The 26,372-nt window shown below is 35.4% G+C and overlaps 1 protein-coding gene across 10 annotated transcripts in view; it reads right to left on the reverse strand.

The window, feature by feature from the left end:
* Positions 1-26,372, reverse strand: part of LOC149541379 (dirigent protein 17-like) — a 315,810-nt gene that overhangs the window by 78,163 nt on the left and 211,275 nt on the right. For 2 of the 10 annotated variants that reach the window (XR_016355327.1, XM_089796642.1), the window contains exon 5: positions 14,449-14,491. The exons of the other annotated variants lie outside the window; for them this stretch is intronic. The gene's annotated coding sequence lies outside the window, so the exon portion shown is untranslated. The remainder of the gene's footprint in view (positions 1-14,448; positions 14,492-26,372) is intronic. 10 annotated transcript variants of the gene reach the window in all.

A 26,372-nucleotide genomic window follows, 5' to 3' on the forward strand; every position in this document is an offset into this window, starting at 1 on the left:
TTAAAATGTAAATCATGTTGCATGCCACCAAATGGATAGATCTCGAAGATTAGAGATAAGATCGAATCTATTTAATTCCCTATGTAATCAACATGCAACCAAAAAGAAAAATGGAATGCTAAAGAGGCAGAAAAGATGAATCTCAGCCGTAGATTCATACCTAACCCTAAGTCACGAAAACCTTTTTAAGGAGGTCGAAGCCCCATAATTCAATAGAGTGAATAGAGTGTGAGTGAGCAAAGAATAGAAGGAACAAGGGGTGAAGTGTTAAGAGGACATACAAGGTGACTTGGCAGATTGCAAGATCCGTTAGAAGAATAGAATATCAGTACTACAAATAGCTTCATATCAGATCAGCAAGGATCAGATTGGATTGAATAGCGATCTGAAATCAGCAATAGCAGATTGCAAGTGATCAAGTCAAACATTCTACTATATTTTCTAACAATTGTATTAGCAGAATTAAATCCTATAGAGATAGGTTGGTTTAACAACCATTGTATAAATCCTTTAACAGGGAGACATTCCAAGTGAATGTTTTGTAAATCCTTTAGATAGGTACACTTTTAACAAGGTGTAAGAGCCTTTAACAGGGTAGGCCCCTCACATGGCAGACCATGGCTCATGGTCAAACATTGTAACCTTGACAAGTTACATTATTGTTGCTACAATAAGTTCTAGGTGTAATCCCCACCCTAGTTTTACCTTCTCATTTTGGAGGATTTCTGGGTGATCAAATCTAGTGTCAACTATTTTCATGCATGCTTTTACTTTAATGTTATTTAATTATGTTACATGCATAAATTGATTAAAGTTAAAAAGTTTTATTTGTTAAAGCTTGTTACTTCTGATTCACACCCCCCCCCCCCCCCCCCTCAGAAGTATACTTCCCACTTGTAAATTCCAACACATTTCACCATTTCAACATTCAGGTTTTCAAGTTTCCTCTTCATTATATGTTTGGTTTATCAATGACTTCCTCCAGTTTGATTATAGTGCATCTCAACTAGCTGCTCCAATGATGCAATCACCCATCTATCTCCAAATTAGGCAAGCACTTGTTGATTTTCAGAATCTAGATAGATACTGAGAGTTCCAAAGCCATAAACCTGAAGACCATCATGTGTGCATCCCACTGTAAGGATAAATTGGATGTCATGTTCTTGTGCATATATTACAATCACTTCCTTTAAACTCAACTAAGGTGCACCCATGGAATTATTATGGTGAATCCCACTGTCCATGGAAGCTAAGACTTGTTGTTGAGCATATGATGTTGCTGCTGAAGTGCCTCAAATTGGCGTTGCTTCGTCACCCTAAGATAGCTTACATTCTATCTAGCCCCATGTTGTTCCACAATTGTACCCTCTACAACTTGATTTATCATTTCAAGGGCTACATCTAGCTCATTTCTTATCCTCTCATTAGCAAGAAGCTTAGGGAAAAATAGTCCTTTCCACCATAAAACCCACTTTGTTACTTCATTAAAATCAAGCCAATGATACAAAACCGGCTGCCACTTTTGTAAAAATGTTGCCTCCAACATTGCAACCATATGATAAATGGGAATAGGACATGTCCGAGCCATAACCCAGTTAAATTGATCTACTCACTAATTAGTTGGGTATTGAAGTTAATTTGAGCATCACTACAGAGATCTTGTGGATTGTGGATTATGGAATATTAAAAAAAAAAAAAAAAAACACAACATTAATCATTCCGCATTTATATGTTGCTAAACAAAGAGATCTTGGCACAACATAAAAATAGTAAAACTCACTCAATAGGTTGCCATGCCCTTGTGATCTCTATATATGTATGTATGTATGTATATAAACATAAAGATCTTGGCACAACAGAAAAACAATAGAACTTAGTCAATAGTTAGCATGGCTATAGATGCGATGGGAACACCTATTGGTAATTAGATTCCTCTTTCTCTCTCTCATTTTTCAGCTATTTATTTCACTTGAACTATTATTTCTTAGGGGCCATTTTCTCATATTGGATTCATTTTATGCAAGAGGCAATGAGGACATTCCTGGATGTACCCAAGTGATGAATTGTCCATGAGCAATAAAGATGGACTTCCCCCGAGAGTAGTAGGGGGCCATGAGGACATTCCAGGAACTTTAAAGATTAATCATTTCTTAAAGATTTTAGATGTTAATGGGGAATTTAGATGTTGCGGGGAGGGGGCAAATGAGCTTTCACATTCACATGGTTGGCCCTGATCAGTAGAGAATATTAAACTGTTCTTGAAACCAAGTGAAGCTCGACAATAACCTATGATTGTATGACAACTAATTGTGTGAAGCTCTTGGTTTCAGGGAATGTAGAAGGATGCCATAGTTCAATATGCAATGTCAATTCATATGCATACAACATCAGGCAAAGCTAAAAAACGCAACAAGTTTGCATTTATGTTAGAGGTCTTTAATTAGGTATTTAAAAAGTTATAGACCATCACAAACATTGTTCATGATGATGGTCTATAATTTTAAAAACTTAATAGACCTATTGAATAAATGTGTTCGTGTTGCGTGTTTTCAGCGCCACCTATTGTCCATGCATAAAAACCAGAGTTGCACGTGCGTTTTCGATTCAGAGTGGTAGAATCTTATTTTGGATGCGACGAAAAAATGACATGCACCAGAAGATAGGAAAGCGATGTCACTTTTGCAGGTCTGGAACTATTTTTTGTACTTTAAACATTCATCATTTCTGAAAGATTTTAGATGTTAACAGGGAATTTAGATGTGGAGGGGCGTCTTCCACCTTCACATGATTGGCCCTAATTAGTAGAGAATATTAACCTATGATTGCATCATAGCTATTTAATGTTTGCTACCATTTTTTTTTTTTAAATATAACAAGACGTCGCAATCACGACAGTTGACCATCGATCCCACAACATTCCTACCACATGCCCATCCCCATTGCGACGGAGGTTTCCAACAGCTTGTCGTCAGATTCATAGCATTCTTGTCGCACGGACGTTGCAATTGCGATGGTGTATTCAACAAATTTTTCTCGCAATGCTTAAGGTGAAACTGAACAGTTTGCTAGAAGTATAGCCCAATTTAGGACACCTATGGTCATCGCAATTGCATGGCTAACCCTTATCGTCGCAACTTGTGACAACAAAAGTCCGACGCCTATCTGACAGGAGACAATTTCGACTGATGTCGGTTGGGCGACGATTTACTGTCGTAATTGTAACGGCCCGCCATCGCAATTCAGGCCCAAATGTAGTAGTGATGATAAACCAAATCGTAATAAGTACCTTGCATATATCCAAAAGCCTTTCTAACAACAATCCAGTACTCTCTAATATGGTTAGACATAAACTTGCTTATAATTCCCATTACTTAGGCTATATAAAATCTAGCGCAAACCATTGCATACATTAAACTACCAGTGACACTAGTCTAAGGAACCTTAGACATACATGTGCAAACTCAACTTAGTACCAAAAAAAGTGGAATATTTATTGATTTACACTACTACATAGTAAATCTCATTGCAAAATGGTATCAATATACTTACTTTCACTTGTTACTCTAGTTTTGAACTTGACAAATTTTAATATTAACATTGAAATTCTTGAACTAGAAACCTTCCTACCAAAATCAACCCCAATCATTCAAAGTGCTAGTACTCTTGCCATCTCGAAGCAATCCCCAATTATTAAAAGTGATAGCTCTCTTGCCACCTTAAAGCACAATGTGTATTGTTTTAATTAAAACCATTAGAAGTCATAGCTCAACTTGTTGAGAATTGCAAAAATAATTAAATTTCACAATCTAAAGAAATATCGCAAATTGTTTTGGTGTGGGTGTTCTTGGTAACATTTCATTGACATATAAAGTGTTTAGCCAAATATGACTCCTATTTTATTAGCTAATGAAACTTAAAAGTTTCATTGAACAAATTGCAAAAAATGATTAACTCAATGGCTTTGATTCAAATAGAATCAATTTTACTATTTTTTCCTCTGTGATATATCTAATAGTATGGAAAAGTTTTGTGAGATTATATTCATCTCCACAATTCTGATCATCAAACTTTATTGTCAATTTTACAGGTGTATTAGCCAAATTTGTGAGATTTTTGAAATTAAGTGTGATTGGCTTCATCAACATAAGGGTCATATTAATATAATCTCTTTAAGATATTATACAAGGTTATGAGATATACATATAGATCATGGTTGACATTTCTTCACGGCATTGCTCGATAATATGAGATTATGAAATGAACCGAAAATGCCAACAAATAAAGGAAACGTGTTCATAGTCGCTTCTTCAAATTCAGGAAGTTCAGCTTATTGCTCCAAGATTTAATGAACACATTTGAGAGTTAATTGCAATTTCATCAAATTTCAAATTTTTTTGTAGTTGTGAATAGTATCACCATTGATGTAAGTAAGAAATGCATTGGATCATGAGCTAGTTGTGAGTGTTAATATACAAATAAAAGGAAAAACTAATCAGTGTTGGTATAGGAGTTATAAACTATAGCTTTAAGGATCATTATAAAGTTTTTACCTCTTTCATATTGTATTCATGATATAGTATTTAATCAAGCTATAAAATGGAAACGACTTATTGGCATGCAATTGGAAGTTAATAATCCTTTACAAATCATCAATTAAGTTTTGAACTCCTCCAACATCGAAATGTCAAGGAAAATGAATGTTTATGTTGGTTTCAAAGTTCTCTTCAAGCACCAAAAATTAAAAGCACAACAAATAGGCATATCAATCAACAAGCTTACATGACTTCTAGAAACTCTCTCTCACTACTAAAGGTGAAGAAAAACTTAGTTTAATCAATTATTCCACACGAGTTCACAACTTATACTAAGACACTAATAAAAATAAAGATAAATCATTTTAAGACTTGGAGTACGTTGATGACACCACACAATTTAACAATTCTTCTTGAAAGGTCAATGGCATGCAACTTCATTGGATGAATATGTGCATATGAAATTATCAGATTTTGGATTATGGAAACCATTGGGTATACACTTAAATGAAGACAAGTCATTTATATATGATGAAATAGGACAAGCTCTAGAAATGAAAGGATGTTTAGATTTGAAAGGGCACAATAAAGGCCTTTGTTAACTAAAAGGGAACAATTTCAACAACGGAAAAGAAACTGATGAACATTAGATTATTCTGTTGGTAGACCTAATTATATGACAATTGAAGTTTTTATAAAGAAGGGTTATGGCATGGAGTGTGATTAGTGGCCATTAGGTGCAATTGTTTATGAGACACTTTAGTTGCCCTCTCTATTATGATGACCTCAAATCACATGCATAAAGTGTTTATTGTCTAACTCAACTAGTTACAAAAGTAAATGGAAATGTACTTTAACCAAACATTGTAACTTATAATTTTGCATATTCAACGAATATTTTACTACTAAGAAATTGATTTAAAGTTATTACATTGCATCAAAGAGTGATAATAGATGTTGTGACTACAACTAATAGGTGTCAAAGCTACAAAATCGATTACAAGCATATTTGACAAGTGGCAAACTAAAAAATCAATTATAGGAAGATAACAAGAGGTTGTAGGTGGCATAATTTTCATCAAAATTTATTAGGACTTAAGGTCCCTCCTAAGACCTCTAGCAACCTAGATCACCCCACACCCTCTCGATCACATTGTTCATGTCATTCCAAATTGAAATTTTAATCACAAGTTACCGTTTGCTACAAATTTTTATATTTGGTGTCAAAATTGAGTTTATAGTTTGTGATCTGTCTCTATGAACAATTCACTCCATTTCTGTCCTGAATATTGCATTATTCACTTTCCATTTTACATAGTCAACATTCAAATCTATAGCGAAGGAAATCCCTTGCATCCCCTAAAAACTTGAGGCTTCTTGAGTGTAGGGAGCCTCCTTGAGCTTAGAGGATAATATTTCTTCCAATGTTAGAGCTAATTAGATGCAAGCTTCCTAGTTTGATTATCCATCCTACTAATTTTCTCTTGCACCCAATTTTGTTCATGACATCAACAAACATGTCATCAACATGCAAGACAATAATTAATATTTGTTCATCAACAAACTTAATATAATAAACACCTTCATCCTCCTTGCTTCTAACATGGCCCAACTTTAATTCAAAAGAATCAAACTTCAGATACCACATCTTAGGTGTTATTTTAGACCATATTATGACAATTTTAACTCGTTATCCGAGTGTTTTTTTCTTGCATGAAAAAACATCAGGCTATAGCATATAAATTTCTTCCTTAAGATTTCCAAGAAAGGAAGTAGTTTTAACATCTATTTACTCTATTTCATAATCACAAGAAACACTAATAGATAATGGGAATTTAATAGATATTTATTTAACAATAAGAGATAACTTTTTACCAAAATGAACATGTTTGAATAATTGTTGCCATTACACAACAAGCTCAACCTATTTATGAATGACCAGAGACAAGGATCCATGGGAGGCATTTAAGCACATGTCACAAATCCATCAGTCTATGCTGAATGATACTTTTACCTAGAGGGGATGGAGGCACCAACTTCCCAACACAACCAACATTCTTGATGTAGGAGCATCTTCGGTATAAGACCAATCTTGCATAACCGAAAAATATTTTTTTTTCAATCTTTTCTATTATAACAAGGACTAGTAGACAGAGTGGTTACTATTTATGGGAAGTTTCTATTTTTAGTAAGTTTGTCATATGAGCGCGGAATGTTCTCATTTTCTACAGGAAGGTTCATTTAGAGTTACAAGCTTAACATAAAAATCTCATTGCTCCAACTTAACTATCAAAGAAGTTATTGCAGATTTTCGGTAGAATAATTTGCAGAAAATTCTTCGGGCTCACCGTTGGAGGCCTTAGAATGTCCGGACGAGGTCCAAAAACTCAATGGAAAGACACTTGCGCCATTCCAATCTTGTAGATCAAGAGTTGGCGTTTCCAAAAAGTGATTATAATAGCCAATCGGAGCAACGGTTCGAGAAATATGGCTTTCCGAACTTGGGCTGCCAAAATTTCTAAAATAATTTGTCAAAAATGTATTATAAGGTCTGTTGGCCCTAGGTATTAAGTTTGAGCATCTAGAACCTTCTTGAGTGGCATAAAACTGCCTATTTAAGAAAGGCCCGAACATCGTCTAGAACAGCTCTAGGTGATAGTTCGTAGCTTGTCTTGCAAAATACTGTAATGAAGGCACCAATGTTGGTTAGCATATTGTACTTATGCATTTTGTTATTCCACATTTGCGGCACAAATAAAAAGTCCATATTTTGTTTTTGCATTTGCTATTGTTTCTTTGTTTCTATTATGAGTTTATGGTATTAAGGGGAGCACCCTTATCAAGTGGTCTCAGAGCTAGAGTTCTTGAGTGTGTGGACAGATTGCCCACAATGAAGCAGTTTGCACTAGGACTGTGGTTTGGGTTGAGCATGTAGATAGATCACTGATTGTGAGGCAGTTTGCACTAGGGCTTCAGTAGAAGCGCGAAAATGCCTCCACGAAGAGAGTGTGGCGGAAGAGCTATAGGTGTTACACCTAAGGGTTTCCGAGCTCTCCAAAGACAAATGCAAGCATTGGAAGAACAAATGCGTACAGGAATGAATCTTCCCGTAAGAGATGAAAGCAAGGATAAAGACAAAGTAGAAGAAAATGCCAAAGCAGAGGCAGTTCTAAACCTAGAGGAAGAGAGGCTCTTTAGGGCCATCTCCAAGATTAGAAAAAGACCTAAGTTTGAGGTTCCCACATTTTTTAGAAATCTTAACCCAAAGGAGCTGATTGATTGGATCAATGAACTGGAGGAGTACTTTGAGTATAAAGATATTGATGATCCTGATAGGGTCAAGTTTGTGAAGGCAAAACTGAAGGGACATGCGAAGATTTGGTGGTAGGAGGTTAAGTTTGAGCAAAATAGAAAGGATAAAATCACCAGATGGGATCAAATGATAGCTAAACTAAAGTGACAATTCATTCTCATTGATTATGAGCTTGATATATTGAAGAAGATGCAAGGATTGAAACAAGCGGGAAAATTTGTTTGAGAGCATATTGAAGAGTTCTACTAAGTTTTCATCATAACCGACCATGTAGAAGCCGATAAGGAGAAAGTCGCCCACTATATTAATAGGTTAAGGCCAAGCATTCAAGACAAGTTGAGTCTAGTTCAAATAAACAGTATTGAGGAGGCATACCAGTTTGCCATAAAAGTTGAGGAGAAACTGAGCAAGAAGTTTGACAACAAGAATAGCGGAAGAGGTCGCGGTGGAAGATCTAGTGAACGATCTTATGGAGGTCGTAATGATGATTAGAAGAACAAGGATGAGGCTGGAAGTAGCAGTCAAAACCAAAGGGGAAACAATTCCAATCGTTTCCATGATCAAAACAATAGAGATCGGAGAGGAAGAGGCAGAGGACAAGGATCTGGAAGAGGAGGCTTCCATGGGAAATGTTTTCACTATGGAGAAGAAGGGCATAGAGCATTTGAATGTACCTAGTGCCAAGGAGGGACAGATCGAAGAACAGAAGGCCAAGTTAGAATTGCACATGTTGATGAAGATGTCAGATCCTCACATTCTGAAGATGTTGAAAGAGGAGAAGTCGTAGTTAACAAAACAGTCTGAGTGGTGAGAATGAACAAGATCAAAGAAGGAGCTTGTTTCACACAAGGTGCAGATGTGAAGATAAGTGTTCTGATGTGATAATTGATGGTGGAAATACTGATCATCTGGTCTCAGAAATGATGGTCGCCAAGTTGAAGCTGAAGAGATAGAAACACCCGCATCCATACCATATTGCTTGGGTGCAAGATGATCACAAGGTCATGGTCAATGAGCAATGCTTTGTGAAGTTCAAGATTGGAAGCTACCAAGATGAGGTACTATGTCATATCATACCTATGGACATATGTCATATGTTGTTGGGTAGGCCGTGGTAGTTTGACAGACATGTTGTACACAATGGGCGAGCAAATACCTACGCTCTGACCAAGGATGGAGCGAAACATAAGTTAAAATCGTTGAACGATAAAGAAGAAAAGGTATGTAGCACTGCTAGAATATGTTTTTCTGATTGAAAAGAGTTTCTCAAAGGTATCAAGCGTGAGCATATGTGTTTCTCTATAATTCCTAAAGATAGTAAAGAAGAAGAGGAGGCACCTACAAAAGTTGCAAACTTGTTGAGAGAGTTTTCTGATATTGTATCAAATAATGTACCTGATGGATTGCCCCCAATGAGGAAGAATAGTCACCAGATGGATTTGGTTCCAGGAGCCAGCTTTCCAAATAAGGTAGTGCATAGTATGACAGCAACAGAAAATAGAGAGTTGAACAAACAAGTTCATGAGTTGTTGCAGAAGAGATTGATTCAAGAGAGTCTGAGTCCATGTGTTGTACCAGTCATATTAGCACCAAAGACTAATGGAGAATGGAAGATGTGCACAGATTTTTGCACTATCAACAAGATCATGATCAAGTACAGATTTCCATGGCCAAGGATGGATGAATTATAGACTATTTGAGTGGGGCTAAGTATTTCACAAAGATAGATCTGAAGAGTGGGTAACATCAAATTTGTATTAGAGAAGGTGATGAATGGAAGACCGCTTTCAAGACCAAAGAAGGATTGTAGGAGTGGTTAGTCATGCCTTTTGGGCTAACCAATGCACCGAGCACTTTAATGAGGCCCATGAATGAGGTAGTGAAGGAGTTTCTGGATAAGTTTGTCATTATTTACCTAGATGATATATTGATTTTTAGTAAGACATTGGAGGAGCATTTGATTCATATTTGCAAGGTGTTTGATAAGTTGAGGAAAGAAAAGTTGTTGATAAACTTGAAAAAGTGTAGTTTTCTAAAGGAGTTGGTGTACCTGGGATTTGTAGTGTCAATAGGAGGTCTAAAAATGGACCTAGAGAAAGTGAAGGCTATCCTTGAATGGCCTACTCCAAGGACTGTGACTGAGGTAAGATCTTTTCATGGGCTGGCTAGTTTTTACAAAAAGTTCATAAGAGGTTTTAGTAGTATTTGTCAACCCCTGACTGAAACAATGAAAAGGGATAGGAAAGAATTTAAGTGGATTGTAGAAGCATATGAGTTTTAATCTGTTGAAATAGAAAGTTACTAAGTAGCCTGTTTTAGCACTTCCTGATTTTAACAAGGTGTTTCAATTAGATTGTGATGCTAGTGATACTATAATAGAAGTTGTTTTGAGCCAAGAAGGTAGACTAGTTGCTTATTTTAAAAAGAAGTTGAATTATGCAAAAAGAAAATATTATATTTATGATCAGAAATTTTATGCTATAGTTCAAGAATTGAAGAAGTGAAGACACTATCCTCTTCCTAAGGAGTTTGTTTTGTATACTGATCATTAAGCTTTGCAATATTTGAATAGTCAAGAAAAATTGAACCAAAGGCATTTGAAGTGGGTTGAGTTTTTGCAAAGTTATACATTTGTTTTGAAACACAAGAGTGGGAAGTCTAACAGAGTTGCAGATGCTCTTAGTAGAAGACAACTTTTGCTAACAGAAATGCAAATAGAGGTGGTTAGGTTCAAGGAACTCAGCACTTTGTATCCAGGTGATCCTGATTTTGGTGAAGCGTGGAAGGTTTGTACAAAACCTATTACACTTGACAAGACAAAGTGGTGGGATTTTATGATCCAAGATAGTATGTCCTTCAAAGGAAGCCAGTTGTGCATTCCCAGAAGTTCGATGAGAGAGAATCTCATCAAGGAGAAACATAGTGGAGGATTGGTTTGACATATTGGCAGAGATAAAACCATTGCGTTGGTTGTTGAGAATTATTACTAGCCACAGTTGCAGCAAGATGTGAAGAAGTTTGTACAGAGTTGCAGAGTATGTCAGATGACGAAAGGAGTAAAGCTTAATACAGGGTTGTATCAACCATTACCTGTACCAGAGAAGTCATGGGAGGATGTCAGCATGGATTTTGTTCTTGGATTACCAAGGATATAGTGTGAGGCATGACTCTATTTTTGTGGTGGTTGACAAGATTTCAAAGATGACACATTTTATTGCTTGCAAGAAAACTAGTGATGTTGTTCATGTGGCAGAGTTGTTTTCCAAAAAAGTGGTGAAACTACATGGTCTTCCAAAGAGTATAGTTTCAAATCGACATACCAAATTTTTTGGGTATTTCTGGCATACTTTATGGAAGAAATTGAAGATAGATTTGAAGTTCAGTTTATCACATCATCCACAGACTAATGGACAGACAGAAGCTATGAATCGTAGTTTGGGAAGCTTGCTAACATCTTTGGTTGGAGAAAAGCCAAAAGGATGGGATATGATTTTACCATAGGCGGAATTTGCATATAATAATTCTGTCAATAGGAGCACTGCTAAATCACCATTCCAGATTGTATATGGGAGTAGTCCCAGAAATGCTTTTGAATTAAGGCAGTTGGACAAAGGAGAGATAAGTACTGCCGAAGCAGAAGATTTTGCTGAACAATTGAAGAACATCCATGAGGAGGTGAAGAAGCACATTATAAAGATGAATACACAATATAAGGCTAAGGCAGATGTGAAAAGGAGGTATAAGGAATTTCAGATTGGAGATGAAGTTATGGTTCATTTGAGGAAGGAGTATTTTCCAATGGGTACATACAATAAGTTGAAGATGAAAAAGTTTGAGCCATACAAGATAGTGAAAAGGCATCATTCTGGAAATGCATATGAAGTTGAGTTGCCTGTTGAATTGAATATTTCACCATTATTTAACATTTTAGATTTGACAGAGTATTATGAAGGAGGTGATGGAGATGAAGTTGCAGAAGCACAGTGGAGTATTCCAGCAGCTAGTTCGGCTACAAAGGAGATTGAAGAGATATTGGACAGTGGTGTTGGCAAATGTACCAGGAACACAACTTATGAGGAATATCTAGTCAAATGGAAACTGAGGCCAGTTGAGAATTCATCATGGCTAGCATAGGAGGAGGTTGACCATCTTTGTTTTCCTCTGAACCCCTGTGACGTGATAGAGTCACTTCTCAAATTACCCTGGGTGTCTGATGAAGGAGCATCCTAGGTGTAAGAGCAATCTTGCATCACCCAAAAATATTTGTTTTTCAGTCTTTTCTATTTTTATAAGGACTAGTAGATAGGGTGGTTACTATTTATGGGAACTTTCTATTATTAGTAAGTTTTTCATATGAGCTTAGAATGTTCTCATTTTCTACAGGAAGGTTCATTTTAGAGTTATAAGCTTACCATAAAAATCTCATTGCTCTAGCTTAAGTATAAGAGAAGTTATTGTGGATTTTCAGTGGAAAAATTTGCAGAAAAATCTTCAGGCTCACTATTGGAGGCCTTAGAGCGCCCGGATGAGGTTTGAAAACTCGACAAAAGGGCGCCTGCACAATTTTATGCCTATAGATCAGGAGCGAACATTTCTGAAATGTGGTTATAATAGCCAATCAGAGCAACGGTTCGAGAGTTATGGCCTTATAAAGTTGGGCTGCCAAAATTTCTAAAATAATTTGTTAAAAATGTATTTAGTCAACTCTATATGTATTGTTAGGGTCTGTTGGCCCTAGGTATTAAGTTTGAGCATCTAAAACCTTCCCGAGCGGCATAAAATTGCCTATTTCAGAAAGACCCAAACATTCTCTAGAACAACTCTAGGTGATAGTTCGCAGCTTGTCTTGCATATTACTGTAATGGAGGCGCCCATGTGGGTTAGCATATTGTACTTATGAATTAGGTAATTCCGCATTTGCGGCAGAAATAAGAAGTTCATATTTTGTTCTCACATTTGCTATTGTTTCTTTGTTTTTGTTATGAGTTTATGATATTAAGGGGAGCACCCTTCATCATCTCTGTAAGGGTAGCCCCTATCCACCAATCCAAGCTTGTATGACTCTAACCAATTATCTACACCAAACTTTAGTAAATACCCACTTGCATCTAATAGACTACCTTTCCTTGACAAACTAATAAGATCAAGTGTCACAATTGTCCAGGGCCATTAACTCTTCTTGCGTGATCTACATCCATGATTCACTTTACTCAAAAAGAGAGCTTAACTAAAAGGTCTAGGTTCGTTTTTAGCACTAGATAAAGAAAAGTGGACTATATTGTCAATTGGATTTCATTGTCTTGAGCATATCCTATATGAATGTGTTCAAGGTGAAAATGAGGTACCACTAATCAAGATCGTGTTTTAACTTTTCAACATTAAAGATATTATTGATAGTATAAGGAGGTCAGCAGGGGGAAAAGTCCAAGATATATGTGGGTTGCAGATTAAACATCTAAAATGTGGCATTGATATTCTTGTGACCCATATAAATTATTTCTTCAACAATGTTATTCAAGAAGGTTTCCCAAAAAAATGGACAACTAGTGTGGTGATTCCCCTTCACAAGAGCATTGACATAAATAATGGATCAAATCACCATACTATAATGGTTTATCTCATTCTTTGGACATTTGGTAAAATGGTATTGTACAAAATCAGAAAATGGGCAAAAATAGAAGGCAAAAGAACTAAGGGGCAAGCTAGTTCTAGAGAAAAAAATTCCACTATTGATCATAGTGTCACTCTTAGATTCCTGATTAAAAACTATGGAACAGCCAAAGTGTTCAGGCCTTTTGTTTTTTTGTAGACTTGAATGGAACCACTGGAAATTACTAAAGAGTTCAGGTTGTGGTACATAGACTTTAAGGGCAGGTTAAGTCTAAAATCAAAAATTAATATGAGATGTTAGAACGCTTTGCCAACAACATTGGAATTAAATGGTGTTTGTTCTTTCCTTCTTTGTTTGGTCTTTATATTGATAAGTTAGAATAGTGGCTAAACAAGATCAATGGAGAGGGAGTCCAGTTAGTTAACTATTTGATAGAACTTCTTCTAAATGTCGACAATCTCATTTTAATAGCTAAAACAATGAATGGGCTGAGAGAACACTTGATGGTGTTGGAAACCTTTTGTCATAAAGTCGGATACAAGTGACCACTAGCAAAACCAAGGTGATGATCTTATGAAACAATAGAACACTTCGCCAACAACATTGGGATCAAATGGTGTCTATTCTTTCCTACTTTATTTGGTCTTTATATTGATGAGTTGGAACAGTGGCTAAACAAGTTCAATGGAGAGGGAGTCCAGTTAGTTAACTCTTTGATAAAAGTTCTTCTAAATGTCGACAATCTCATTTCAATAGCTAAAACAATGAATGGGCTAAGAGAACACTTGAAGGCATTGGGAACCTTCTATCCTAAAGTCAAAATACAAGTGAGCACTAGTAAAACCAAGGCGATGATCTTCTCTTTGAAAAGAAACAAGAAGGCACCAAGCACATTCCTTTTTGAAGGAAATCTTTCAGAAACATTTCATCGTCAACAACCCCAAAATTAAAACAATAGTAACTTATAAGATAATACTGGAAGAAGTGAGTACCTTCCAATTAGAAGCTTCGACAATGATTCGGCCACTGAGTTACCTAAAGAAAAATAAACATGTGAAAAATCACTGCTTGGCCCAAGTTAGTTACAAAGGGAAGAATAGCTATGAGAAAGAGCTTGTGGATGAAGCAAAACAACAAATGGATGAAAAAACTAGGTTTCTGACATTCAAGAGTGTATAGTTAGTCAGCAATAAAAAATAAACAAGTTTGTACAATAAAAATTAAGGAGTGTCATCAGGTCAAAGCAAAATGAACCAAAAAAAATACTATATTAAAGAATTTAACCCCATGGCGGATCACAACTTGGATAAATCAAATATACAAGCAAATATTATATGAAAAACAAAAATGCTTAAAACTCAACTTAGAATTAGCTCCCATCAATTGAGGTGTGAAACAAATAGTTGCATGATACCAAATGAGGAATGGGAAAATGAAACATGCCTATTCTGAAACATGGAGATGATTGAGATTGAATGTCATTTTATCATGGAATACCCAACATAAAATGACATAAAATCCAGTTACATGGATATTTTAAGTCAAACAACTTAAATTGCCTTTTTGAAGAAACGAAGTTAGGTAGAACTACAAACCCAAGGTTCAAAATCCACCACTGGACAGCATATTTAAATAAACAGTTACATCTTATTTAAGATTCTTGGCATCCTCTCTGATGGTATGGTCTAGTTCGTAGGTCCCATAGGCTTCTTTGGCCTCAAGGATGTTATTTAAAAATTTCATTCATTCAATCATAAGAGTAATGGGCTCTATTTGTTCATCTTCCTTTGTTTGCAACCTTATTCTCCTTCTCGATCTTATGATCGATTTAACTATTCTTACAAGTGCGCATCTTCTTCTTTTTTCAATCTTTGTTTCAAAGTGAACTACCTTTTTATTTTCCTTTGGGGTTTCTTTAACTTAATAAGGTCTAAATTCCCTAAAAACCACATTTTTAGAAAACATCATATTATGTCTTAGAGCATTCCAAAGCCTTTAACCTTATACATTCTCACCATAGTTGACAAAGATGCATTTCAAAGATTTTGGGGCCTATTTAGATTACATCTATTAAGGCACTTGGACAAAAGACTCAAAACCAAGAACCCCGAAGTGTGAAATTGAATGCTTTCTACCCATCAAAATTTCATTTGAAATTTTATTAATGAGAGATGAACAAGGAAATTTATTAATTAACAAGTTCATCCATTAATTAACAAGGAAATCTATTAATTAACAAGTTCATCCTAGCTCTATCCATTAATGTTCAATTCATTTATTTTTGCTACCCCGTGGTTTTGGGAAGTATAAGGTGTAATTCTTTGCCTAAAAATTTTTGCATGCTTAAAAAACTCATCAAATTCTTTTGAACAATATTCACCCCATCATTAGATGCTAACACGTTTATCTCATAACCTAATTTATTCCTATCTATGGCCTTGAATTCCACAAAGTATGACAAAACATCAAACTTTGAAAGAATAAAACAAATCCAAGTACCTCTGGAGGACATAAACAATAAATGGTACACGATATTTGGATCTACTCAAAGAATCAAGATCCGATGGAGCGCATACATTTCAACAAATAATTCTAAAAGCCTCTTAGCCTAGTTAATTCCTATAGGCAATGACGACCTATTTTCTTTACAAAACACAAAAAGCTCAGAAAAATCGTTTTCAGCAACACAATAGTGCAACAATGTTAGCCAAAATCTTATCTAGTATGATCTTAAGATTTGTTTCACCAATATGACCAATTATATAGTATGACAACATACATGCATTTTTGTTTCTAGTTACACGAGAAGAGTTACAAAACATGGAGTTGTCTAGCCTAATCAAAGTCACTACCTAGGATCTATTAGAAATCACCAAACTTGGTCACCAACTTGCAACCAAACTTTTCAAATATCACATGCACTTTTGGAATTATTCAATTTGGATAATGAAGATAAATTTCTTGCAAATTTTGGAAAATGTTGAACATTATCAAAGGTTTAAACCCTCACATCTAAAGGGAAATTGGGCATCTCAGAAAAGAGATCTGACATTAGCATGTGCATCTAGTACCTATTGTTTCTTCACAATCATATGACAATATGTTGATTCAAACATACACTAATATGCTAGTAAGCAAAAAACAAGCACAATTTATTCCCTATGATTAAAACCTTAGTGGAAAGTGCTTGCAATTTTAGATCTTACTAGAGAAAACATATTTGACAACATACATGTATTGAGATTCAACACTACAAAATCATTAGATAAAAATAATGTCATAGAAGATGGAACACAAAGTTTACATGGGGAAAACCTTTTTGGGCGAAAACACCCACTTTCGAAATCTGAAATCATTGTATTATTCAACAAAATCATACATTTAAAATACATTGTTTAGGCTCTAAGCCTTTACATAGAATTTTGTATCCTCCTCTATCCCAGAGAAAATCTAGGAGAATAACCCTTGTGAAATGAGCTTTGAAAATTTGATAGAATAACATCTATGAAATGAACTTATAAACTTTTCAATGCAAAAACTAACATCAAAGGTGTCCACATTCAATGTATCTTCCAAATGTAGTTAGAAACTACTTTTAGTATAACTCTTGCATAAATATATCTTCTATTTATACTACACACCTATCTAGGTGGAGAATTTGTGCCTTGTCAAAATCATTTCAAAAACACGCACTAGAATAAAACAAAATTGTTGCTACATGTCAATTGGAGGGAACTTTATGAAACTCCTAAGCATTTGTCTTCTTCAAATCTCCCTCATTTTCCATCTTTGCTTAATGCTAATTGCATTCAACTTCCCATCAATCCCCATAGTTAAGTTATACACCTTGGAAACTTATAACATTAGTAAATTAAAATCAACAACATAATACTAATAAAAAAATGGTTAAATAAAATCCACTTGAGGCTCCCAAGATTGAGGCATCCCAAAAATCTTCCACTTGACGAAGACCCTACAAGAGTCAATATAAATACCAAGATTTACATTGGTAAGAGTCACTTGATAAAAACACATCCTCACCTCCAATCATGAAACCACTTAGATTCCAAAGCATGCACTGGTGCTATATCAACACACCTCCGACAACATCGAAGATATGTGTTGAAAGTGTTGAGAAGGTATTGGCATTGTTCTCACGGATGTCAAAACCCTTATGGAAGTTTCATTGTTGTATAGTTAGATGTATGTGCTTCAGTATTGAACAAAACATATTCATTCTAAGTAGTTGATTTGGGTTATGTATCAGATTTGGTTGTCTAGAATGTATGAGCAAAGCACCAAACAAGCAGTATTCTACACCAGGACTTATGGATGAGGAGCTCAAGGATTGTTGCATGCATAGATTAAAGACAAAAGTGGAATGTGAGGTTTTCTAAAATTAATTGGTGCAACTCAAAATACTTTCAAGATGCCACCTTAAAGAGGAATGCGTAGGATGGAAGAGCTCATGAAATGATAGGAAATGACATAAAGAATGCTAGTGGAAATGCAAAAGATCTTGCAAGTGAAGAAGAAGTCAAGTAGAAGAACAAGGTAGAGAAGATGAACAACTCAAGGAAGTTGGAGAAGACCGATTTTGGGAGTTTTTTTAGGAACCATGAAGAGCAATAAAATCGATGAAGCAAAATTGTGTGGAATGTTAAATCTGGAAGAGTTGACTGATTAGATAGTAGATATGGAACCTCTTGAAATGGAGGAAATTAGAGACCCGTAAAGGAGAAAGTTATCCCAAACTAAGTGGAAGGGGCAATATGTTACATTATGGTGGAAAGAATTGCAAAGAAAGGTGATAGAAAATAAAGACCTAGACTAACAAGATGGAGTGAAATGGTGACTAGGATGAAGAACAAATTTTTTTTGGAGATTAAAAAATGTAGATATTCAAGAAGTTGGAGTTCTCAAACATAAACAAGTGTAAAAGATTACAAAAATGAGTTCTACATGATGGCCATTCAATGGGGAAGGCATAAAATTGATAAGGAAAATGTAGCCAAGTATGTGAATGTTTTATAACTAAATATTCAAGATGAAATGCATATGTTTAAGATTAATTTTGTAAAGGAAGCTTGCTAATAAACATTGAAGGTTGAGGAGAAATTGACAAGGAGACAAATAAACAATTCCATAAATTGTGGAAGATTTGTTGGGAATAAGAGAAAAGTGTGGAGTGGTAAAGGAAAGCAGACTGAAGAATAATCCAAGCCTAAATGGAGGAAGTGAGCCAAAACACAAAAAAAAAAATCACAAGCAGAGGACATTCTAGTAGGGAGAGGACATTCTAGTCTCAACAATGTGGAGGTGGTGGTTATAATGCTTATGAGCATCCTCAAATACATGAAGGAAGTAAGAATAACACAAGACCAAACCATGTGATGTCCCCTTTTTCTAAGATGGAATTTAATAAGGCTAAAACTACAAAGATAAATAAATAATCAGTAATAAGATTTTACAATAAATGATAAGAATAAATAATAAAATAACAATCAATATTAAAATGATCAACAATAATAATAATCATAAAATTAGGGTATAAATAAAATAATAATTAAGAAAAATTTTAAAATATAAAACATTATGGAAATAATTAATAAGCTTAAGTGATTTTGATGAGAAGACATGACTGGTCAAATAGATTTAACTTTTGTACAAAAGATGAATCAAACACTACAAAAAGGGGCTTAGATTAGATGTCGGGAGTGCAATCTACTGAAGCTTCTCCATTAAATATGACTAACGCAGTGCAAGGTAGGAGAATCCTCGATGGAGATGTCCTAGTCCCCAACAAATAACCACACAACGGAAACACAACACAAGATACAAGATCTAATATCAAAAACAACTCTTTGTTCATAGAAATAATTGATTATGTATACAATGTGTCAGGTTGTAAGGCCTTCCCGGTTACAGCCAAGTAAAAAGCAAGTAATAGTTTTACAAGATCCCTCAAGATCCAACCCAAATACTAGCTAGTCTAGGTTCACACTCTAGTAGAAACCTCCAAGGAAGATCTAAGCTTGTGCTCACAAGCCCACCAAGCAATCTCCTTATTTCCCAAGCCTCAGCTACTAGCTCTTCAAAGTTTGCTCCTCTGCCACATCCTCTTCTCCAAGCTGGATGATTATGCCTAAAGACTCCACAAGACCCCTTACTTATACCCAAGTAAGCCACAAGTCAGCCCAGTTCATTACAAATTAAATTAAAACCCTTGCATTAAATATATGTTGAGCCACAAGTCAACTACAACATAAATTAAATACCCATACATAAATTAAATGCCAAAAGTCAGCTCACTGACAACTTGACACCACTAGGAACCAAGACCAAGCCAAGCGTCATAGAAACTAAGCCGAGCATTAGCAAAACTACAAGCATTGCTAAGCTCCCAATGCACGCCGAGCACCACAATGTATGCCGAGCTCCTAATGAATGTCGTGCTCCTAGTGTACGCTAAGCTCCCAATGTACATCGAGCTCCTAGTGAATCCCGAGCACCACAGATTATGCCGAACTCCCAGTACGTGTCGAGCTCCCTTCAATGACCGAGTTACACTTCCTTCTTTGACCAAGTCCACAACTCCAAGCCAAAATCCCTCGAATCATGCAGGATTGCAAGCAAGCCCGAGATGCTCCTACATCAATGACTCTCTAGCCATGTTCGCGATAACTTTGTTGAATGTTATATCAATGACTCCAAGTGTATAGCTCTCTATTATCTCCGAACACCCTTCATGTTGTAAGGTTTATGTTGTTAGAATATATAGTCCACCAATATAACTAAGAGGGGGGAGCAGGGGGTACAGGGGGGGTGAGTTAGTTATACAAGTAATAACACAATTATCAACCTTATTAAACTTTAACCATATGAGCAACATAATTAGAAATCACAACAAGATACTCATACACAATAACACCAAATATGTTAACTAAGGAAACCCTTGATCAAAGAGAAAACCCTAGTGGGGATGGTACCCACAAGATGATGCACTAATATAAATATTCCTTGCTAGAGGATGGACCCTGTTAGGAGTCTATAACAACATTCAATACATATCAATCCCTATTAGGAGACTTTGAATCCTTGTTATGAGATTCCAACCATGTTAGGCTTTGTGCCAACCCTGTTAGGTGTAGAAGATAGGTGGACCCACTGTCCAAACAGCTTCAGGGCAAGACCAATGAACGCACTGTCCAAATAATCTTTGTATTATTCCTTGCAGAATAATAGAAATTTGTAGTATGGCTCCTTTCTCTTTCTCTATCCTATCAACCAGACTTTTGTTCCTTCTCATCTTGTATCCAGATCACAAATCTTGCATCCAATAATCCCTTGGATCGCTTACTTGCATTCACCGAACCCTTTGCTCCTTTTCGCACTTCTCACTTAATACAATGATCACAACAGACAAACAAGAAAATGAATCTTCAAAAGAAATCCTTGAGTCAGCCTTGAGGCTTTCCCAATTAATTATAATAAAATATTTAAATAATTCATAATTACAATAGCTCTATTGGCTCACAATCGATACAACTTCTCACAGGTGTGACACTAGGGATTGCATATTCATTGACATCATCATCAATCTGTCATATGTCATTGGCTAACTGCACATCTCCAAATTATATCTCTATCAGAGGATATAATATAAACATCAGAAACTTCTTCTTAGGTACTATGTCTCTATACTAGTCTCTATAAATCATGCATATCTTCTGTATGTCTTCAACTAAGCTATTGCCATTGAACCTTAACATCAGGACACTGTATCGAACATGTGCATGAATGCGCATCACCAGGCAATCAAAACATTCTCTGTACAACTAAGATCTCTGTTTGTTGCTTTGTCAGTCTTCACAGACTTACTGTTAGGTTGACATCAATGACAAACACAATCATTAATGCAACATGTCAATACGCTCCAATACTTAGGATACTCCCCCAATGTAGTAATCATCAGCATTCATGCTAACATATGCTTCAACAAAGTCGATTCTACTTCTAGAAATGAGCCCTAGTTTCTATAATATTTTTGTGAAATAAAATACCCGATGCGAACTTTTGGCAATATAAGGAGACTACATAATATTACTCTAATTATTTGTATTGCCATATATGTATCAGCTTATGGAAGAAGACATATTTCATTGTGAGATGTATTCTATTGAAGATTGTAGCTACAATTGAGATCTTTATCTTTGATATTATCAATTAGAAATATGACCCTTATGACCGTTATAGTCATCTTCAGCTAAAGGAGACATTTGTAATAATATTATAAAAAGATACGTGTCATGTGTAATGCGAGGAGACATGCGTATGTAAATATGAAGAGTTTTACATTTGGAAAATGAAGATACCTTCAATTGTGTAATGAAGAGTCTCTCTACACATTATATATATCAGATCAAACGAAAAGCATTGTACTTGAACATTTTATTATCTCCCTTCAAGTGGAAGGGTTTTCCTAGGCTAAATGCATCATGTCTTTTGTACCTTTGTGTTTTTTCTTATTGCTGTTTATCCTTATTTCTGGTCAAAACATTAACATGTCCAAGTGCTGATTTATCTTTGACAACTCTTTGGTGTCAGACACAATCTCATATCAGATATCATGACTTTTCCATGGCACTATAACATCTTTCCAATTTGTGGTATCTTGTGCAATTTCTATTTGGGGTGAATAGGCAATCAAGCTTGGTCTGGAAAAATATATTGCCACTAAATTGTATTCATGAACATGAGCTCTTGCTAAACCCGTGATACATATATAGATTAAATAGTAGCACCTTGTCTCCTATCTTCTGTTGGTATTGATTTGATTGTGAGTGTTGCATTGCACTTGTAAGAGAAAGGAAGTATGGATGGGGTGGATGATTAAAGGACATGAGGATTGGCAATGTTTTTATGATGGCACAAAGAACACCATATTCTTTTTCAGCTGTGAGACTTCTGTTGTGTAAGTTGGCCTCTCTTCATGACATTGGGAATCTCTCTTGTGAATTGGAAAGAAGACAATATTCAATCCCACACTTTGGAATCATGGTTGCCCTTTCTTATGTTGTTACAGTGATAGTTCTATTGTAATTTTTATACAGCTGCAAATAAAGTCAGATTCTGTTTGAATCATTTTGTTATCAGCATTTTACAAATCCGTCTGGGGAATGAGTGGTACTATTGTGCAATACTATTCATGTAATGATTGTCTATGTACAACATTAAACTTTATTTAAATCAGGAAACAGGGAATCTTTCCTTTCTAAAGAAAGTAAATTGTTTAACAAATAGCTCATATTGGAAAGGTTTAAGATATGAATGAAACCAGCAGGGGTTATTACAAACCTCTTGGTACAAGAGAAGAAGAGATGCATTCCTGAAAGGTGAAGACCCTGAAGAAGGTGAAACTCTCATATGAAGAGAGCGTTGGTGAGTTAAAAGGTAGCTGGGGAGAAACCATTCAAAGGAGTCTCTTTCAAACTGTGCCAAAGACTGGAGGTAAGTGTTTCAAAGTTATAGAAAATTGTAGTATGGATAACCTAGTTTCAGTGGAGATGGAAGAGAAGCTAGATTTGAAAATGTATAAAAACCCTAGTCAGTGCTTGATTTCGTTTTCAGATTGGCTCTTATAATGATGAAGTGTTCAGTAATGTGATGCCTATGGGTGAATTTCATGTGTTGTTCGCAAGGCCAAGGCAATTTGATAGAAAAGCCATTCATGATAGTAGTAAGAATGTGTACGCCATCCATAAAGATGGTCAAAAGTATGTGTTTGAATCTTTTTAGAGAGAAGGTGAAGCAAATAAAAGAGTCCAAGTCCATTGTTTGTTGCAGTGTTGGAAAAAGGTCTATAGAGGAAAAGCAAAAGGCTGAACACAGTGATTTGCAAACATCCAAAGTTCAGATTTCAAGAGGCAAAAGGCATATCGGATTCGAATTTATTGCAACTGCACAGTCACAGAAAAGAAAAAAGAAGCCCAAAAAGATATAAACTCGTGGCGGGAAGTTATTCAGTGTGCAACACCAAATGGAGGTGGCTTGTGCATTGAGATTGGTCAAGGACAGAAGAGTGGAAGAGTTTCCATGGGCAAGGAGTAAAATTAGATTAAAAACAAACATGAGATTACCATCCCATACACCTCCAAATGTTCTTGATTCTACCAACTCATGGAATATCTTAGCTACACAACATGTCCAGCTCAAGAGCACATTCACGAATGGGCAATCAGAAAAAAGAAAATCCTGTGTCATCACAGGTCTATCTTCAATTGCTAAACCTTTTTCAAAGGAAACTACACTGTTACCAACTGTTAGGGAGACAGGGGGGTGAAACAATATATGCAATTTAAAACTTGATTTAACTTTAATATAGCTATTATTCATAAACTATAACAAATACACAATATGAAATCTTTCACAAGTACACAAGAGCAGTAAACTTATGTGAAAACCCAAGATGGGAAAAATCATGTGACAATTAGCCTCACAATAATAGTGAATCACTTACAATAAGTAGACAACAACCAACAGGAGACACCAATCTTAGATTGAATATATGACCACCAACCAATGGATTACATTTACATCTTTTGCCCGATGATTGAGTGACAACCTAGTGACAATGACATCAATCTTGTAATATCCCCTTATATTAATTCTTAGGAATTAGGGACAGTTAACTCACAAAAATTGGCGAGAGACTTCCGTTTCAAGAAGACTATAAAAGTCCTTTACAAGACTTGTAATGACAGTAATTGACACCAATTAATATAAGAATGAAAGATTATGATTTGCAATTGATACTGCTTATAATATGATGCTATAAGATATATTACTTATTAATAAAATAGAGTATCATAGCTATCTCAGATATATTGATGAGATTTATGCCAAGATGATCTCTACTATATATCAGATCTGCAACTCTACTATAACAATATGAATTGTGTGAAGTCTCCTTCCAATTGCTGCTATTTGTTACTAATATATCAATATAACATATACTACAAGTCTTCTCAATGTGCTGATACCTGACTCTGATATGGCACTAATATGCTAAAGTCTACTTTTATCTTGCTGTTCCTGATCTATCTTATAAGCACAGAAATATCTCAATATCAATTATAGCATTGATATAGGTGTTTCTTATCTGTACTTGTCTCCAACATCACTTATAGCGATGATATTGCTGTCTCTGATCTGTACCTTATACGTATGCAATTGTCATCAATATTGCTTACAGTAATGATATTGCTATGTCTACCTTGTCTTTGGAAATATACAAGGTGGTGGGCTCTTCATGATTACTTTCCTTCAGTATTTGCAAACTGATTGTGGAAAGGCAAGTACTCACTTGAGCAATCCAATAAGGATAAATAGCTGATAAGAAATACTCGATCATGGCTTTGAGAATGGGATTGATTCTTATAATAAATCTCATTGTTATTGGATACTTGCACCCATAGGTTGCGATAGCACCTTTCTTTTTCAGAAATGGGTATTTAATGGTTGATCACTGGCTTTGCATGGTTATGAATAATTGCTACTGATTAGTTTGTTCACTACACTTGTCATTAATTGATTAATCTTCCATAGGTGCTGATAAAGACAATATCATGCTGATTGTTGATAATGTGACTGTCTATTTGCTGATAGAAAACTACATACATATGTACACACACACATACACACAACTATGGCTGCATTTATGTTGTTTGATGTGAACATAGGAACACTTGAATGGTGTGACAAAATTTGTCGTTTGATGTTCAACCTTCCTAATCAATACCTCTTGTAATGGTTATAATTGATGGGTGATTATGATGATCATTTGAGCAATACAGATGGTGATAATCTTGACATGCTTGCTAACTGATATTTCATGGCTAGCATTACCATTTATTGCAGATTGATTTGGTAATTAATGCTCTGTTTGGTTATCTCCTCAGTGATAATAATTGTTGGATGATCATGCTGCTTGTCTTATCATGTTGCTTGCTAACTTTATTATCTCATCTTTGTATGATTAATGATAAGGATTTGCATTCATATATGATCAATGGATGGATGCTATGATGTGACAACCATATCTTCATTAGGAATCATACTTCATGTTTTCTTGATGATGATCAATAAAGGATGTCATCTTATGAACATGACGGATTATGGAATTATCATTTATTACTAAAGTCATGATTCACATACTGATAAGGTGGGTGTCGGGTGTCCAAATGATTGTCACACTTGATAACATGCAAGCTCAATGTTTGGATCATACGTCGGTTCTATGCTAACAAAGGTACGTATGATCTTCAACCTTGGCTCATATCACTTGATCTCAATTCTCTTGTGTACTTACTTGAAGCTAGATAGGAAATATATCGTCATATATATAAGACTTCACGATTTTCCTTGATAAGACCTTGATGCTATTGAATTTATTGAAAGAGTATACAAATTACCTTCTTGAACTTCTAACTACTATGTACAATTTGCCAATTTCTATTTAGTATATTGAGGTGCTCAAGGTCTGCCACCCCTTGACCATATATGTGTTTCATTGGTATCTTGTTCTTAGGTTAACAATGAGGGCATCACAAATCCAAATAAGTATGAGTGATGTACCTTCTGATTTTCCGATTGAATCAGAATTTGACTGCTTACTCCTTAGTTGATCTTCGACTTCAGCTACATCTACCACATATTACTTTAGTTCGCATAAGTTTGTAACCTTAAATATTCATACCACGTCAATACATCACCCCACAAGAGAGGGTTGAATAAACCCTTATGAATATATTACTAATTACAATTATGAACATAGGTCAGGCATATATAAAGATTACTGCATCAGCTAGTTGGCCCTTAGCATGAGTCCAAAACATGTAGTGAGCCAGGTCCAAGA

Source organism: Cupressus sempervirens, chromosome 8, assembly GCF_028749045.1.
Source record: "Cupressus sempervirens isolate cs-2001-9-10 chromosome 8, ASM2874904v1, whole genome shotgun sequence".
Lineage (NCBI taxonomy): Eukaryota > Viridiplantae > Streptophyta > Pinopsida > Cupressales > Cupressaceae > Cupressus > Cupressus sempervirens.